Source organism: Salvelinus alpinus, chromosome 1 (genome assembly GCF_045679555.1).
Source record: "Salvelinus alpinus chromosome 1, SLU_Salpinus.1, whole genome shotgun sequence".
NCBI lineage: Eukaryota > Metazoa > Chordata > Actinopteri > Salmoniformes > Salmonidae > Salvelinus > Salvelinus alpinus.
The window spans coordinates 114,514,020-114,529,512 of NC_092086.1; positions in this window are offsets into that span (position 1 = coordinate 114,514,020).

The following is a 15,493-nucleotide window of genomic DNA, read 5'->3' on the forward strand; positions in this document are numbered from 1 at the left end:
AGCTGTCCCTGATTGAGAACCATACCCGGCCAAAACATAGAAATACAAATAATAGAAAATAGAATACCCACCCCAAATCACACCCTGACCAAACCAAATAGAGACATAAAAAGGATCTCTAAGGTCAGGACGTGACATAAACAAGACAATATATTTGGCTTATTTCTTTGCAGGAAAATTGAGGAAATGAGATAATATACAGTATATTTTCTAAATATTCCACTTCGTAGAGTTTTGGAATCAATTCAAAGTGAAAGGTTGTTATTTTATTTGGTTATTTAAGATGTTATTTTACTGTGTAACTGAGACAAAACTGTATGGTGTTTTCTATGATGGGCTGCAGTCAGACGGAGAGGGAGGGTCCCTTCTGAACCTGCTGTCGTCATTCTAAAGGGAATTTAAGGAAGCAGTTGTACACACTGGAAACCTCAATACTTTTTATTCCAGGTATTTTGGTGCGTGTGTTACGTTTCTGTTATTTTTATTTTTTATGATGATGTTTTCGGTTTCTGTTGTATTTTTTACATTTATTTGAGTTGTATGTTATGATAATTATTCTTATTATTGTTGTTTATTGTTACTTTCATTAGTAGGTGTGTCCGAACGGGTCTGAACAGGTTGAGTTGGAGCTGTTCATTCTTTACCAACTAGCTCGTCTATTGGCTCATTGTCTGCTGTTTTTTTTCCCGTCTTGTTCTTATTCGATGAGGTCATGACTGTTCTGGAGCGATGAACGTGGCGGTTTTAGATCCGAGCGATGTCATGGTCTTGCTTTTTATTATTCACTAAGTGTTGTTAAGCACTCTACACATGTACTGTATTTACTAAGTGTTGTTAAGCACTGTACACATGTACTGTATTTACTAAGTGTTGTTAAGCACTCGACACATGTACTGTATTCACTAAGTGTTGTTAAGCACTCTACACATGTACTGTATTTACTAAGTGTTGTTAAGCACTCTACACATGTACTGTATTTACTAAGTGTTGTTAAGCACTCTACACATGTACTGTATTCACTAAGTGTTGTTAAGCACTGTACACATGTACTGTATTTACTAAGTGTTGTTAAGCACATGTACTGTATTCACTAAGTGTTGTTAAGCACATGTACTGTATTTACTAAGTGTTATTAAGCACTCTACACGTGTACTGTATTTACTAAGTGTTGTTAAGCACTCTACACATGTACTGTATTTACTAAGTGTTGTTAAGCACTCTACACATGTACTGTATTCACTAAGTGTTGTTAAGCACTGTACACATGTACTGTATTTACTAAGTGTTGTTAAGCACTCTACACATGTACTGTATTCACTAAGTGTTGTTAAGCACTCTACACATGTACTGTATTTACTAAGTGTTGTTAAGCACTCTACACATGTACTGTATTTACTAAGTGTTGTTAAGCACTGTACACATGTACTGTATTTACTAAGTGTTGTTAAGCACTCGACACATGTACTGTATTCACTAAGTGTTGTTAAGCACTCTACACATGTAGTGTATTCACTAAGTGGTGTTAAGCACTCTACACATGTACTGTATTCACTAAGTGTTGTTAAGCACATGTACTGTATTTACTAAGTGTTGTTAAGCACTCTACACATGTACTGTATTCACTAAGTGTTGTTAAGCACTCTACACATGTACTGTATTTACTAAGTGTTGTTAAGCACATGTACTGTATTTACTAAGTGTTGTTAAGCACTCTACACATGTACTGTATTTACTAAGTGTTGTTAAGCACTCTACACATGTACTGTATTTACTAAGTGTTGTTAAGCACTCTACACATGTACTGTATTTACTAAGTGTTGTTAAGCACTCTACACATGTACTGTATTCACTAAGTGTTGTTAAGCACTGTACACATGTACTGTATTTACTAAGTGTTGTTAAGCACATGTACTGTATTCACTAAGTGTTGTTAAGCACATATACTGTATTTACTAAGTGTTGTTAAGCACTCTACACATGTACTGTATTTACTAAGTGTTGTTAAGCACATGTACTGTATTTACTAAGTGTTGTTAAGCACTCTACACATGTACTGTATTTACTAAGTGTTGTTAAGCACTCTACACATGTACTGTATTCACTAAGTGTTGTTAAGCACTGTACACATTTACTGTATTTACTAAGTGTTGTTAAGCACTCTACACATGTACTGTATTCACTAAGTGTTGTTAAGCACTCTACACATGTACTGTATTTACTAAGTGTTGTTAAGCACTCTACACATGTACTGTATTTACTAAGTGTTGTTAAGCACTGTACACATGTACTGTATTTACTAAGTGTTGTTAAGCACTCGACACATGTACTGTATTCACTAAGTGTTGTTAAGCACTCTACACATGTACTGTATTCACTAAGTGGTGTTAAGCACTCTACACATGTACTGTATTCACTAAGTGTTGTTAAGCACATGTACTGTATTTACTAAGTGTTGTTAAGCACTCTACACATGTACTGTATTTACTAAGTGTTGTTAAGCACTCTACACATGTACTGTATTTACTAAGTGTTGTTAAGCACTCTACACATGTACTGTATTTACTAAGTGTTGTTAAGCACTCTACACATGTACTGTATTCACTAAGTGTTGTTAAGCACTGTACACATGTACTGTATTTACTAAGTGTTGTTAAGCACATGTACTGTATTCACTAAGTGTTGTTAAGCACATATACTGTATTTACTAAGTGTTGTTAAGCACTCTACACATGTACTGTATTTACTAAGTGTTGTTAAGCACATGTACTGTATTTACTAAGTGTTGTTAAGCACTCTACACATGTACTGTATTTACTAAGTGTTGTTAAGCACTCTACACATGTACTGTATTCACTAAGTGTTGTTAAGCACTGTACACATTTACTGTATTTACTAAGTGTTGTTAAGCACTCTACACATGTACTGTATTCACTAAGTGTTGTTAAGCACTCTACACATGTACTGTATTTACTAAGTGTTGTTAAGCACTCTACACATGTACTGTATTTACTAAGTGTTGTTAAGCACTGTACACATGTACTGTATTTACTAAGTGTTGTTAAGCACTCGACACATGTACTGTATTCACTAAGTGTTGTTAAGCACTCTACACATGTACTGTATTCACTAAGTGGTGTTAAGCACTCTACACATGTACTGTATTCACTAAGTGTTGTTAAGCACATGTACTGTATTTACTAAGTGTTGTTAAGCACTCTACACATGTACTGTATTCACTAAGTGTTGTTAAGCACTCTACACATGTACTGTATTCACTAAGTGTTGTTAAGCACATATACTGTATTTACTAAGTGTTGTTAAGCACTCTACACATGTACTGTATTTACTAAGTGTTGTTAAGCACTGTACACATGTACTGTATTTACTAAGTGTTATTAAGCACTCTACACATGTACTGTATTCACTAAGTGTTATTAAGCACTCTACACATGTACTGTATTTACTAAGTGTTGTTAAGCACTCCACACATGTACTGTATTTACTAAGTGTTGTTAAGCACTGTACCCATGTACTGTATTTACTAAGTGTTGTTAAGCACTCTACACATGTACTGCATTTACTAAGTGGTGTTAAGCACTCTACACATGTACTGTATTCACTAAGTGTTGTTAAGCACATGTACTGTATTTACTAAGTGTTGTTAAGCACTCTACACATGTACTGTATTTACTAAGTGTTGTTAAGCACTCTACACATGTACTGTATTCACTAAGTGTTGTTAAGCACTGTACACATGTACTGTATTCACTAAGTGTTGTTAAGCACTGTACACGTGTACTGTAGGACACTTCATAAGTTGTTATTCAAGTACTGTTTTGATTGTTGTAATATACTGCATATTTCACACACACACACACACACACACACACACACACACACACTCACACACAGTCTCTCATTCACTGCCTACAAAAGTTTAGATGGCCCAGATTGCGCTCTACACTACAGATCAGCACAGGCCAATTATATATGCGTGTACATTATATATTCTTATCACTTAACATTTCCATAGATAATAGATGTTTATATGCCAGTAAAATACAATCTGTATGACGTGAAGGTTAAAGTTACCAATACCTCCCCTATAACATTTACGTCATTTAGCAGACGCTCTTATCCAGAGCGACTTACAAATTGGAAAGTTCATACATATTCATCCTGGTCCCCCCGTGGGGAATGAACCCACAACCCTGGCGTTGCAAGCGCCATGCTCTACCAACTGAGCCACACGGGACCCTATAAGAGTTAGCTATCGAGGAACAGAAACGTTAAAGCCAGGCACAGTGGGCACTTCATTCTAAACCGATTAGCTAGCGATTAGCTGCGTCGACGTCGAGAAAAGTTGTGTAGAAAATAGACGCCACGATTTTCCTGCTGCGGTGCCGTTCCATTGAACTGTCTTGTGTCGATAAAAACAAAACAAAAAAGTGTTTCCATTATCCATTTAGGCGACTTTTGCACATTAATAAATTGGCCACAGCCTGTATGCCCTCCCACCTATCTGGTTTATGTCTCAGGTAGCCCGTAAATGCCAGTATGGATAGAATGCAAGCGTTGACTAATATTTGCCATATTCTAATAATTCTCATATTGTCACGTTCTGACCTTAGTTCCTTTTTTATGTCTTTACTTTAGTTGGTCAGGGCGTGAGTTGGGGTGGGCATTCTATGTTGTTTTTCTATGTTTTGTTCTGTTGTTATATTTCTATGTGTTTGGCCTAGTATGGTTCGCAATCAGAGGCAGGTGTCAGTCGTTGTCTCTGATTGGGAGCCATATTTAGGTAGCCTGTTTTCCTTTGTGTTTTGTGGGTGGTTGTTTCCTGTGTTAGTGTTTGCACCATACGGGACTGTTTCGGTTGTTTGTTTGTACTTTTGTTATTTTTGTTCAGTGTTCTGTGGATGTATTAAATATTCTCATTATGGACACTTACCACGCTGCACATTGGTCCGATCCTTGCTACTCCTCCTCAGACGAAGAGGAAATCCGTTACGCATATGCCAACGTATTGCCGCGGTCCGTGCAATGACTGTATATATGAATGGATAAAGCCATCGTCACGTGACACCATTCATTCCTATAGGAAGACTCAATAGCCCATCGAAGCCAAATGAAGTCGGTTAAGATGCCGTCTCATGTAGACAACAAAAGTGTTATCACGTGCTCCGCTAAGGCAGTTATTTATCTTATAACTTGTCCTTGTGATAAAAATAAAATAAATGATGTGGGTAAAAACAGAAACGTGAATTAAAAGTAAGGATCTCTGAGCATCGTAGCACGATTAGGTGCAAAAACTCGACGGACTCCAGTTGCGGCCCTCTTTTTGGAAGCGACCCACTCTATTCCGTCCCTTTGCTATATCGGCATCGAACACGTCACCCTCCCTAGGAGACCGGGGGGTGACCTTGACAAGTTATTGTTAAAACGAGAGGCCCACTGGATCTTTAATTTAATGCCGGTCTCAACATAGACTTTGATATGAAGCCATTCTTGTGATTTTTGTGATTTTGCTATTTCATTGTAAATGTTTGTTTTGGCCTATGTAGCCAGATTGTATCTATGATCGTATGCTATCCATCCATGCTTTTTATTTGTCTGTAAATCAACCAATGAAATCAAGCCACACCCCCAGCCATGATTACAGACACCTGTGTGACTGACGGCACTGCAGGCTACTGCTAGCAACCCAATTATCCTTATGTGTGTGATTTTATAATAATCGGACATACTGTACATCTGGTGGACATACTGTACATCTGGTGTATTAGAAGCAATTATTGGCACCATGATTATCTTACAAAAAAAAATTGTTTTAATTACACGAAGAGATTTTGACCATGAATATTTCCATTTTTCCATTCACTATAATGGGGGGGATCCCGTTTTCTGTAAACAATGCCTGCAGTACCGCGGTCTGTCTCGAACTACCGTGTCTTCAATGAGAAGGGGCAGTTGTTCTCCCCATGGGTCCCCTGGCTCCCCTGGTGCCATGATCCGAGTCACTAGTCACATCGTAAACAAATACAACAGGCACCGTGGGGAAAACAAAATGTCCTTCGCCATCTGCACCCTTTCAATTTAGCCTGGATTTACAGAGCTATTACTTCTAAACAAACAAAAAAACACTTTTTACTGTTCTCATACCTTACAATACTGTTTTGATTATTGGTTTGAACGGTCACTAAGATTATATTTGGTTGTGATCGTTGCAAAATCCCTATTTTGAATGATATTTGACATCTCATTCATTTAGCAGAGGACACTCTTATCCAGAGTGACTTACAGTAGTGAGCGCAAACATTTTCGTACTTTTATCTTCATGGTCCCCCGTGGGAATCAAACCCACAACTCTGTCATCGCAAATGCCTCAGCTCTACCAACTGAACCATGCAGCTGTTGTTTAGCTAAAATGCTAAACACTCATTCACATAGACTGTAGCAAAGCTAGCCAAAGTTGAAGTCGTTTTTAAAGTATTATGCAGTTGATTTGCAACAATGACACATAAACTATATTCAAGCAGGACATTCGTACAATCCCAAATATAATCCAAAAGCAGTGTGAAATGCACTGCTAAGTAACAAGTAAATGTTTCTTTTTGGGGGGGGGGGGGGGGGGCTGGCAGTCTGTGAAAACTCCCCTGTGTTTACCCTAATGTGGGGAAATTGGGAAATACCAACCCACAGCGTGTTGAAACTTGCATTCCTGTAGCCTAGATCTGAAATAATTGGATGGTGAAACCTGCATCCAGCCAACCAGAAAAAAGGGAGGCGAAGCAAGTCAGACATTCTTGAAAGTCAAGACAATCCTTGTCCTGCAGAAGATACATTATTTTCAACAGTTGAAAAATGGATTTAGAAGGCAGTAGGGCTGTAAGGCTCCCGAGTGGTGCAGCAGTCTAAAGCACTGCATCTCAGTGCAAGAGGTGTCACTACAGTACCTGGTTCAAATCCAGGCTGTATCACATCTGGCCAGCAGAAGCGGTAGAGATACTCTTAATGAACGGCTATGAAAAGCCAACTGACATTTACTCCTGAGGTGCTGACTTGTTGCACCCTCGACAACTACTGTGATTATTATTGTTTGACCATGCTGGTCATTTATGAACATTTGAACATCTTGGCCATGTTCTGTTATAATCTCCACCCGGCACAGCCAGAAGAGGACTGGACACCCCTCATAGCCTGGTTCCTCTGTAGGTTTCTTCCTAGATTCTGGCCTTTCTAGGGAGTTTTTCCTAGCCACCGTGCTTCTACACCTACATTGCTTGCTGTTTGGGGTTTTAGGCTGGGTTTCTGTACAGCACTTTGAGATATCAGCGGATGTAAGAAGGGCTTTATAAATACATTTGATTTGATTTGATTGGGAGTCCCATAGGGCAGCGCACAATTGGCTAGGGGTAGGCCTTCATTGTAAAATAAGAATTTGTTCTTAACTGACTTGCCTAGTTCAATAAAGGTTAAATAATTAAATATGTCGTGGAACTTTATAGTTAGCGTGCCCAAGCGTACCTTCAGAATTATTCGGCTATCATCATTTATTCGAAAAACTGTTTCCGTTTTTAATTTTTCACAATAAAGAAAGTTTGACAGAAGAATGCAGCCCTGTCAAACAATTTTTTTTTTTTAATCCGATCTGTGAAACATTTTCTCCTAAAGCTGTTGTTTCAGTTCCAACGTTTTATTGTTGTTGTTGCGACATTGCATTTTGTAGAATAAACCCGAGTCAATGGAAACCTACCTACTTCCATTGTGTCATACAGTATTCAGCTAGTTCCCATGACAAAATACTACAGTATACTATGGTATAAAAACTATAGTCTTCAATGTAGTGTTTAAAAAAAAAAATCCACCAAATAATGTAGTATTTACTGTAATATACTGTAGTATTTACAGTTAACTGTAGTATAAATACTGTAGTTAAAGAAAACTGTAGTATATACTATAGTAATTAATGTAGTGTTTTTGCAGATTCTAGTATACTGTAGTATTTCCTGTAGTGTTTTTGCGGACTGTAATATACTGTAGTTAATTTCCTGTAGTATTTTATTAACTTTGAAAGTGGAGGCTTTCTCCTTGAGTAAACCTACTGGAGAAATACTAACAGATCACATTTTCCAAAAACTATAGGTAGGTAGGTAGGTAGGTAGGTGGGTGGATGGGTGGGTGGGTAGGTAGGTAGGTAGGTAGGTAGGTAGGTAGGTAGGTAGGTAGGTAGATAGGCAGGCAGGCAGGCAGGTAGATAGGCAGGCAGGCAGGCAGGCAGGCAGGCAGGTAGGTAGGCAGGCAGGCAGGCAGGCAGGCAGGCAGGCAGGCAGGCAGGCAGGTAGGCAGGTAGGTAGGTAGATAGGCAGGCAGGCAGGCAGGCAGGCAGGCAGGCAGGCAGGCAGGCAGGCAGGCAGGCAGGCAGGCAGGCAGGCAGGCAGGCAGGTAGGTAGGACGGACAAGGATTCTGATAGATCATCACTTCTGTTCTTTTCTATAACATGTATGGAACACGGTATGCTCTATACTTGGCGTGTAAGTTCCTCACTTATGGATGGCACAAATTAGGATTTGCGGGAGGGGAATGGGCAGGGTATATGCAAATTAAATAGTGTAGTATTTACAGTGCTATAGTTTTAAAAAACTGTGGTGTTTTTACGGACATTACTGTAGCATGTACAATAGTATTCTACAGTATACTACAACATTCTTTTGTAAATACTACACATGATCGAGGGATACTTGTCACGGCCGTTGAATAAAGAGGACCAAGGTGCAGCGTGGTGAGCGTACATATTCCTTTTATTAATAAAAATGACGCCGAACAAAAACAATAAACACTACAAAACAAATCGTGAAGCTCAAAGGCTATGTGCCATAAACAAAGTCAACTTCCCACAAACACAGGTGGGAAAAAGGGCAGCCTAAGTATGGTTCTCAATCAGAGACAACGATAGACAGCTGCCTCTGATTGAGAACCCTACCCAGCCAAAACATAGAAATACAAATAATAGAACACATACCTACCCACCCCAAATCACACCCTGACCAAACCAAATAGAGACATAAAAATAATCTCTAAGGTCAGGGCGTGACAATACTACAGTGTGTAGTATCATGTAATCCAAGATGGCGTAGCAGTCGGACGTGTGTTTTTGTCTTGTCCCGTGTAAATAATCGTTTTCCTCGTTTTTTCCGTTTATATTTTAATCTCACTTTCCATCTACGGACTGAATATACTCTCCTGCAACCCCCAACACCCAATGTGGTACGGATCTGCTATTTTTATACTTTAGAACCGGAACCCCCATCAGAAGCTAGCCAGCTAACTAACTACTAGCTAGTTATCAGTTAGTCACTGCTAGTGGTCTTTACCGTTAACTCGGACACCAGCCAGCCTCAGCTTGGTCAATACATGCCAGTCTGCACAGCGCGGTATCAACCCAGAGAATATCGGACTGCTTTTTCTCTACCAAATCTCCAGATTACTACCGCAAGCTCTGGACCTTTACACCGGATCAGATAGCTAGCTGCAATCTGAGTGGCTACTCCTGGCTAACGTCTCTGTCCCGAAGCAAGCAACAGTTAGCCTTGAGCTAGCCTCGAGCTAGGCCAATCTCCCGGCTAGCCGAAGAGGTCCTCCGGCTAATTCTTGTGCTACAATACATATTTTGCCAATTGGCCTGGACCTTTTTTTGCCGACACAGAGCCCTGCCAATCCATCACAACTGGTCTAAATCAGCTACAAGCTAATTTAGCCACCTTCTGCACAGACACCAGCCCTGTTATTAGCCTGGATATTACTCACCAATTTACCAGCATCGGACTGTCTCTCGACAACAACGCCGGATTCCTGCCGTAATCCCTGAGCCACTACTTCTGATCCTCACAGCTAGCTTGCAGCTAGCGCAGCTAGCGCCACTGCCACGAAGCTAGCACCAGTTAGCAAACACAATTCTACAATTCACAACCTCTCTTTCGCCATCGCCATCCGGCTTGAATTCTCTGTCGACACGACCACGTCTGGTCTGCAGACGTATACCCCACCCGCTGTGCCCTCAACCGGCCTCCGTCTGAGCAGACCCCCTCCGTCTGAGCAGACCACCCCCCGGGCTACTAACTTTAAACGCCGCGTGCTAGCTTAGTGGAGGCCTCCCTGCTCCATCTACGGCTGCCCCCTGGACACTATGATCACTTGGCTACATAGCTGATGCCTGATTGACTGTCCATTAATTCACGGTACTCCATTCTGTTTATTTGTGTTTTATCTGTCGGCTCTGTGCTTTAACTCAGGATCTGTGTGTAGTTAATCCGACCCTCTCTGCCTAGTCGTCGCCATTTTTACCTGTTGTTGCTGTGTTAGACTAGCACCCTGTTATTGCTGCTGTTATCTTACCTGTTGTTTTAGCTAGCTCTCCCAATCAAGACCTGCAATCACTTTATGCCTTATTGTATGTCTCTCTCAAATATCAATATGCCTTGCATACTGTTGTTCAGGCTAGTTATCATTATCATTGTTTTGGTTTGCAATGGACCCCGTAGTTCCACTCTCCGTACCTCTGATACCTCCTTTGTCCCACCCCCCACACATGCGGTGACCTCACCCATTGAGACCAGCATGTCCAGAGATACAACCTCTCTTATCATCACCCAGTGCCTGGGCTTGCCTCCGCTGTACCCGTGCCCCACCATACCCCTGTCTGCACATTATGCCCAGAATCTATTCTACCACGCCCATAAATCTGCTCCTTTTATTCTTTGTCCCCAACGCTCTAGGCGACCAGTTTTGATAGCCTTTAGCCGCACCCTCATCCTACTACTCCTCTGTTCCTCGGGTGATGTGGAGGTAAACCCAGGCCCTGCATGTCCCCAGTCACCCTCATTTGTTGACTTCTGTGATCGAAAAAGCCTTGGCCTCATGCATGTCAACATCAGAAGCCTCCTCCCTAAGTTTGCCTTACTCACCGCTTTAGCACACTCTGCCAACCCTGACGTCCTTGCCGTGTCCGAATCCTGGCTTAGGAAGGCCACCAAAAATTCTGGGATTTCCATACCCAACTATAACACTTTCCGTCAAGATAGAACTGCCAAAGGGGGAGGAGTTGCAATCTACTGCAGAGATAGCCTGCAAAGTTCTGTCATACTTTCCAGGTCTATGCCCAAACAGTTCGAACTTCTAATTTTAAAAATTAATCTCTCCAGAAATAAGTCTCTCACTGTTGCCGCCTGCTACCGACCCCCCTCAGCTCCCAGCTGTGCCCTGGACACCATCTGTGAATTGATCGCTCCCCATCTAGCTTCAGAGTTTGTTCTGTTAGGTGACCTAAACTGGGATATGCTTAACACCCCGGCAGTCCTACAATCCAAGCTTGATGCCCTCAATCTCACACAAATCATCAAGGAACCCACCAGGTACAACCCTAAATCCGTAAACATGGGCACCCTAATAGACATTATCCTGACCAACCTGCCCTCCAAATACACCTCTGCTGTCTTCAATCAAGATCTCAGCGATCACTGCCTCATTGCCTGTATCCGCCACGGGTCCGCGGTCAAACGACCACCCCTCATCACTGTCAAACGCTCCCTAAAACACTTCTGCGAGCAGGCCTTTCTAATCGACCTGGCCCGGGTACCCTGGAAGGATATTGACCTCATCCCGTCAGTTGAGGATGCCTGGTCATTCTTTAAAAGTTACTTCCTCACCATATTAGACAAGCATGCTCCGTTCAAAAAATGCAGAACCAAGAACAGATATAGCCCTTGGTTCACTCCAGACCTGACTGCCCTCGACCAGCACAAAAACATCCTGTGGCGAACTGCAATAGCATCGAAGAGCCCCCGCGATATGCAACTGTTCAGGGAAGTCAGGAACCAATACACGCAGTCAGTCAGGAAAGCAAAGGCCAGCTTTTTCAAGCAGAAATTTGCATCCTGTAGCTCTAACTCCAAAAAGTTCTGGGATACTGTAAAGTCCATGGAAAACAAGAGCACCTCCTCCCAGCTGCCCACTGCACTGAGGCTAGGTAACACGGTCACCACTGATAAGTCCGTGATAATCGAAAACTTCAACAAACATTTCTCAATGGCTGGCCATGCCTTCCTCCTGGCGACTCCAACCTTGGCCAACAGCCCCGCCCCCCCCGCTGCTACTCGCCCAAGCCTCCCCAGCTTCTCCTTTACCCATATCCAGATAGCAGATGTTCTGAAAGAGCTGGAAAACCTGGACCCATACAAATCAGCTGGGCTTGACAATCTGGACCCCCTATTTCTGAAACTGTCCGCCGCCATTGTCACACCCCCTATTACCAGCCTGTTCAACCTCTCCTTCGTATCATCTGAGATCCCCAAGGATTGGAAAGCTGCCGCGGTCATCCCCCTCTTCAAAGGGGGAGACACCCTGGACCCAAACTGTTACAGACCTATATCCATCCTGCCCTGCCTATCTAAGGTCTTCGAAAGCCAAGTCAACAAACAGATCACTGACCATCTCGAATCCCACCGTACCTTCTCCGCTGTGCAATCCGGTTTCCGAGCCGGTCACGGGTGCACCTCAGCCACGCTCAAGGTACTAAACGATATCATAACCGCCATCGATAAAAGACATTACTGTGCAGCCGTCTTCATCGACCTGGCCAAGGCTTTCGACTCTGTCAATCACCATATTCTTATCGGCAGACTCAGTAGCCTCGGTTTTTCTAATGACTGCCTTGCCTGGTTCACCAACTACTTTGCAGACAGAGTTCAGTGTGTCAAATCGGAGGGCATGTTGTCCGGTCCTCTGGCAGTCTCTATGGGGGTACCACAGGGTTCAATTCTCGGGCCGACTCTTTTCTCTGTATACATCAATGATGTTGCTCTTGCTGCGGGCGATTCCCTGATCCACCTCTACGCAGACGACACCATTCTATATACTTCCGGCCCTTCCTTGGACACTGTGCTATCTAACCTCCAAACGAGCTTCAATGCCATACAACACTCCTTCCGTGGCCTCCAACTGCTCTTAAACGCTAGTAAAACCAAATGCATGCTTTTCAACCGTTCGCTGCCTGCACCCGCACGCCCGACTAGCATCACCACCCTGGACGGTTCTGACCTAGAATATGTGGACATCTATAAGTACCTAGGTGTCTGGCTAGACTGCAAACTCTCCTTCCAGACTCATATCAAACATCTCCAATCCAAAATCAAATCAAGAATCGGCTTTCTATTCCGCAACAAAGCCTCCTTCACTCACGCCGCCAAACTTACCCTAGTAAAACTGACTATCCTACCGATCCTCGACTTCGGCGATGTCATCTACAAAATAGCTTCCAATACTCTACTCAGCAAACTGGATGCAGTTTATCACAGTGCCATTCGTTTTGTTACTAAAGCACCTTATACGACCCACCACTGCGACCTGTATGCCCTAGTCGGCTGGCCCTCGCTACATGTTCGTCGTCAGACCCACTGGCTCCAGGTCATCTACAAGGCTATGCTAGGTAAAGTGCCGCCTTATCTCAGTTCACTGGTCACGATGGCTACACCCACCCGCAGCACGCGCTCCAGCAGGTGTATCTCACTGATCATCCCTAAAGCCAAAACCTCATTTGGACGCCTTTCCTTCCAGTTCTCTGCTGCCTGCGACTGGAACGAATTGCAAAAATCTCTGAAGTTGGAGACTTTTATCTCCCTCAACAACTTTAAAAATCTGCTATCCGAGCAGCTAACCGATCGCTGCAGCTGTACATAGTCCATCTGTAAACTACCCACCCAATTTACCTACCTCACCCCCCATACTGCTTTTATTTATTTACTTTTCTGCTCTTTTGCACACCAGTATCTCTTCTTGCACATGATCATCTGATGATTTATCACTCCAGTGTTAATCTGCTAAATTGTAATTATTCGATTTATTGCCTACCTCATGCCGTTTGCACACATTGTATATAGATTCTCTTTTTTTTTCTACCATGTTATTGACTTGTTTATTGTTTACTCCATGTGTAACTCTGTGTTGTCTGTTCACACTGCTATGCTTTATCTTGGCCAGGTCGCAGTTGCAAATGAGAACTTGTTCTCAACTAGCCTACCTGGTTAAATAAAGGTGAAATAAAAAAAATAAAAATAAAAATAATAAACTACAGTTTTATACTACAGTTTACTCCAGAATTATATAGCAAGTACTCTAGTATTATATACTAAACGATAGTATTTTTTCATGCAGGTACATAGGGATAACATAATCTCTGTTTCCCATGCAGGTACATAGGGACAACATCCTCTCTGTTTCCCATGCAGGTACATAGGGGTAACATCATCTCTGTTTCCCATGCAGGTACATAGGGATAACATAATCTCTGTTTCCCATGCAGGTACATAGGGACAACATCCTCTCTGTTTCCCATGCAGGTACATAGGGGTAACATCCTCTCTGTTTCCCATGCAGGTACATAGGGGTAACATCATCTCTGTTTCCCATGCAGGTACATAGGGACAACATCCTCTCTGTTTCCCATGCAGGTACATAGAGGTAACATCATCTCTGTTTCCCATGCAGGTACATTCGGGATGACATCATCTCTCTGGTTGGAGTTGAGTCATTTGTTGACTAGTACACTTTCACATGATCACTCTTGTCTGAACCATCCCTCTGTACAATGGGGAATGAATGAGTCATAAGATGTTCTACTGTTACCATAACGATGCTAGTCTATCAGTCACTGTAGTGAATCCAAAGAAAAAAGTGCGTGAGTAAATTTTCATCTTACGTTGTCATCATCCGGAATGTACCATTTTATATGATGGGGGAGTGAATATTTAATAAATAACAGACATGAAACAAAACAAGAACAGCGTCTGGACAGGGGGAACAAAACGACATTAATGCTGACACCGGGGATCAAACTGAGGAACAGACAGATATAGAGGAGGCAATCAATAAAGTGATGGAGTCCAGGTGATTCCAATGAAGCGGTGATGCGCTGTAACGATGGTGACAGGTGTGCGTAATGATGGTGACAGGTGTGCGTAATGATGGTGACAGGTGTGCGTAATGATGGTGACAGGTGTGCGTAACGATGGTGACAAGTGTGCGTAATGATGGTGACAGGTGTGCGTAATGATGGTGACAGGTGTGCGTAATGATGGTGACAGGTGTGCGTAATGATGGTGACAGGTGTGCGTAACGATGGTGACAGGTGTGCGTAATGATAGTGACAGGTGTGCATAATGATGGGCAGCCTGGTGACCTCGAGCGCCAGAGAGGGGGAGCGGGAGCAGGCGTGACACTCCAATTTTAAATCAACTTTTAAATCATACTATACGTGTCTGACTACATTGTTATATACCAGCTTTAAGAATTTGTGACCAAATATATATATTTTTTGGACAAGACAAATAGAGTGTAAATAGTCTAATGAGTTCAGAGTAGGAACCATTAGTTTCTGCTAAAATATTTCACAATCACCAGAGGTTTATGCCACTTCACTTCTGGTGGGTAGGAGTGTTG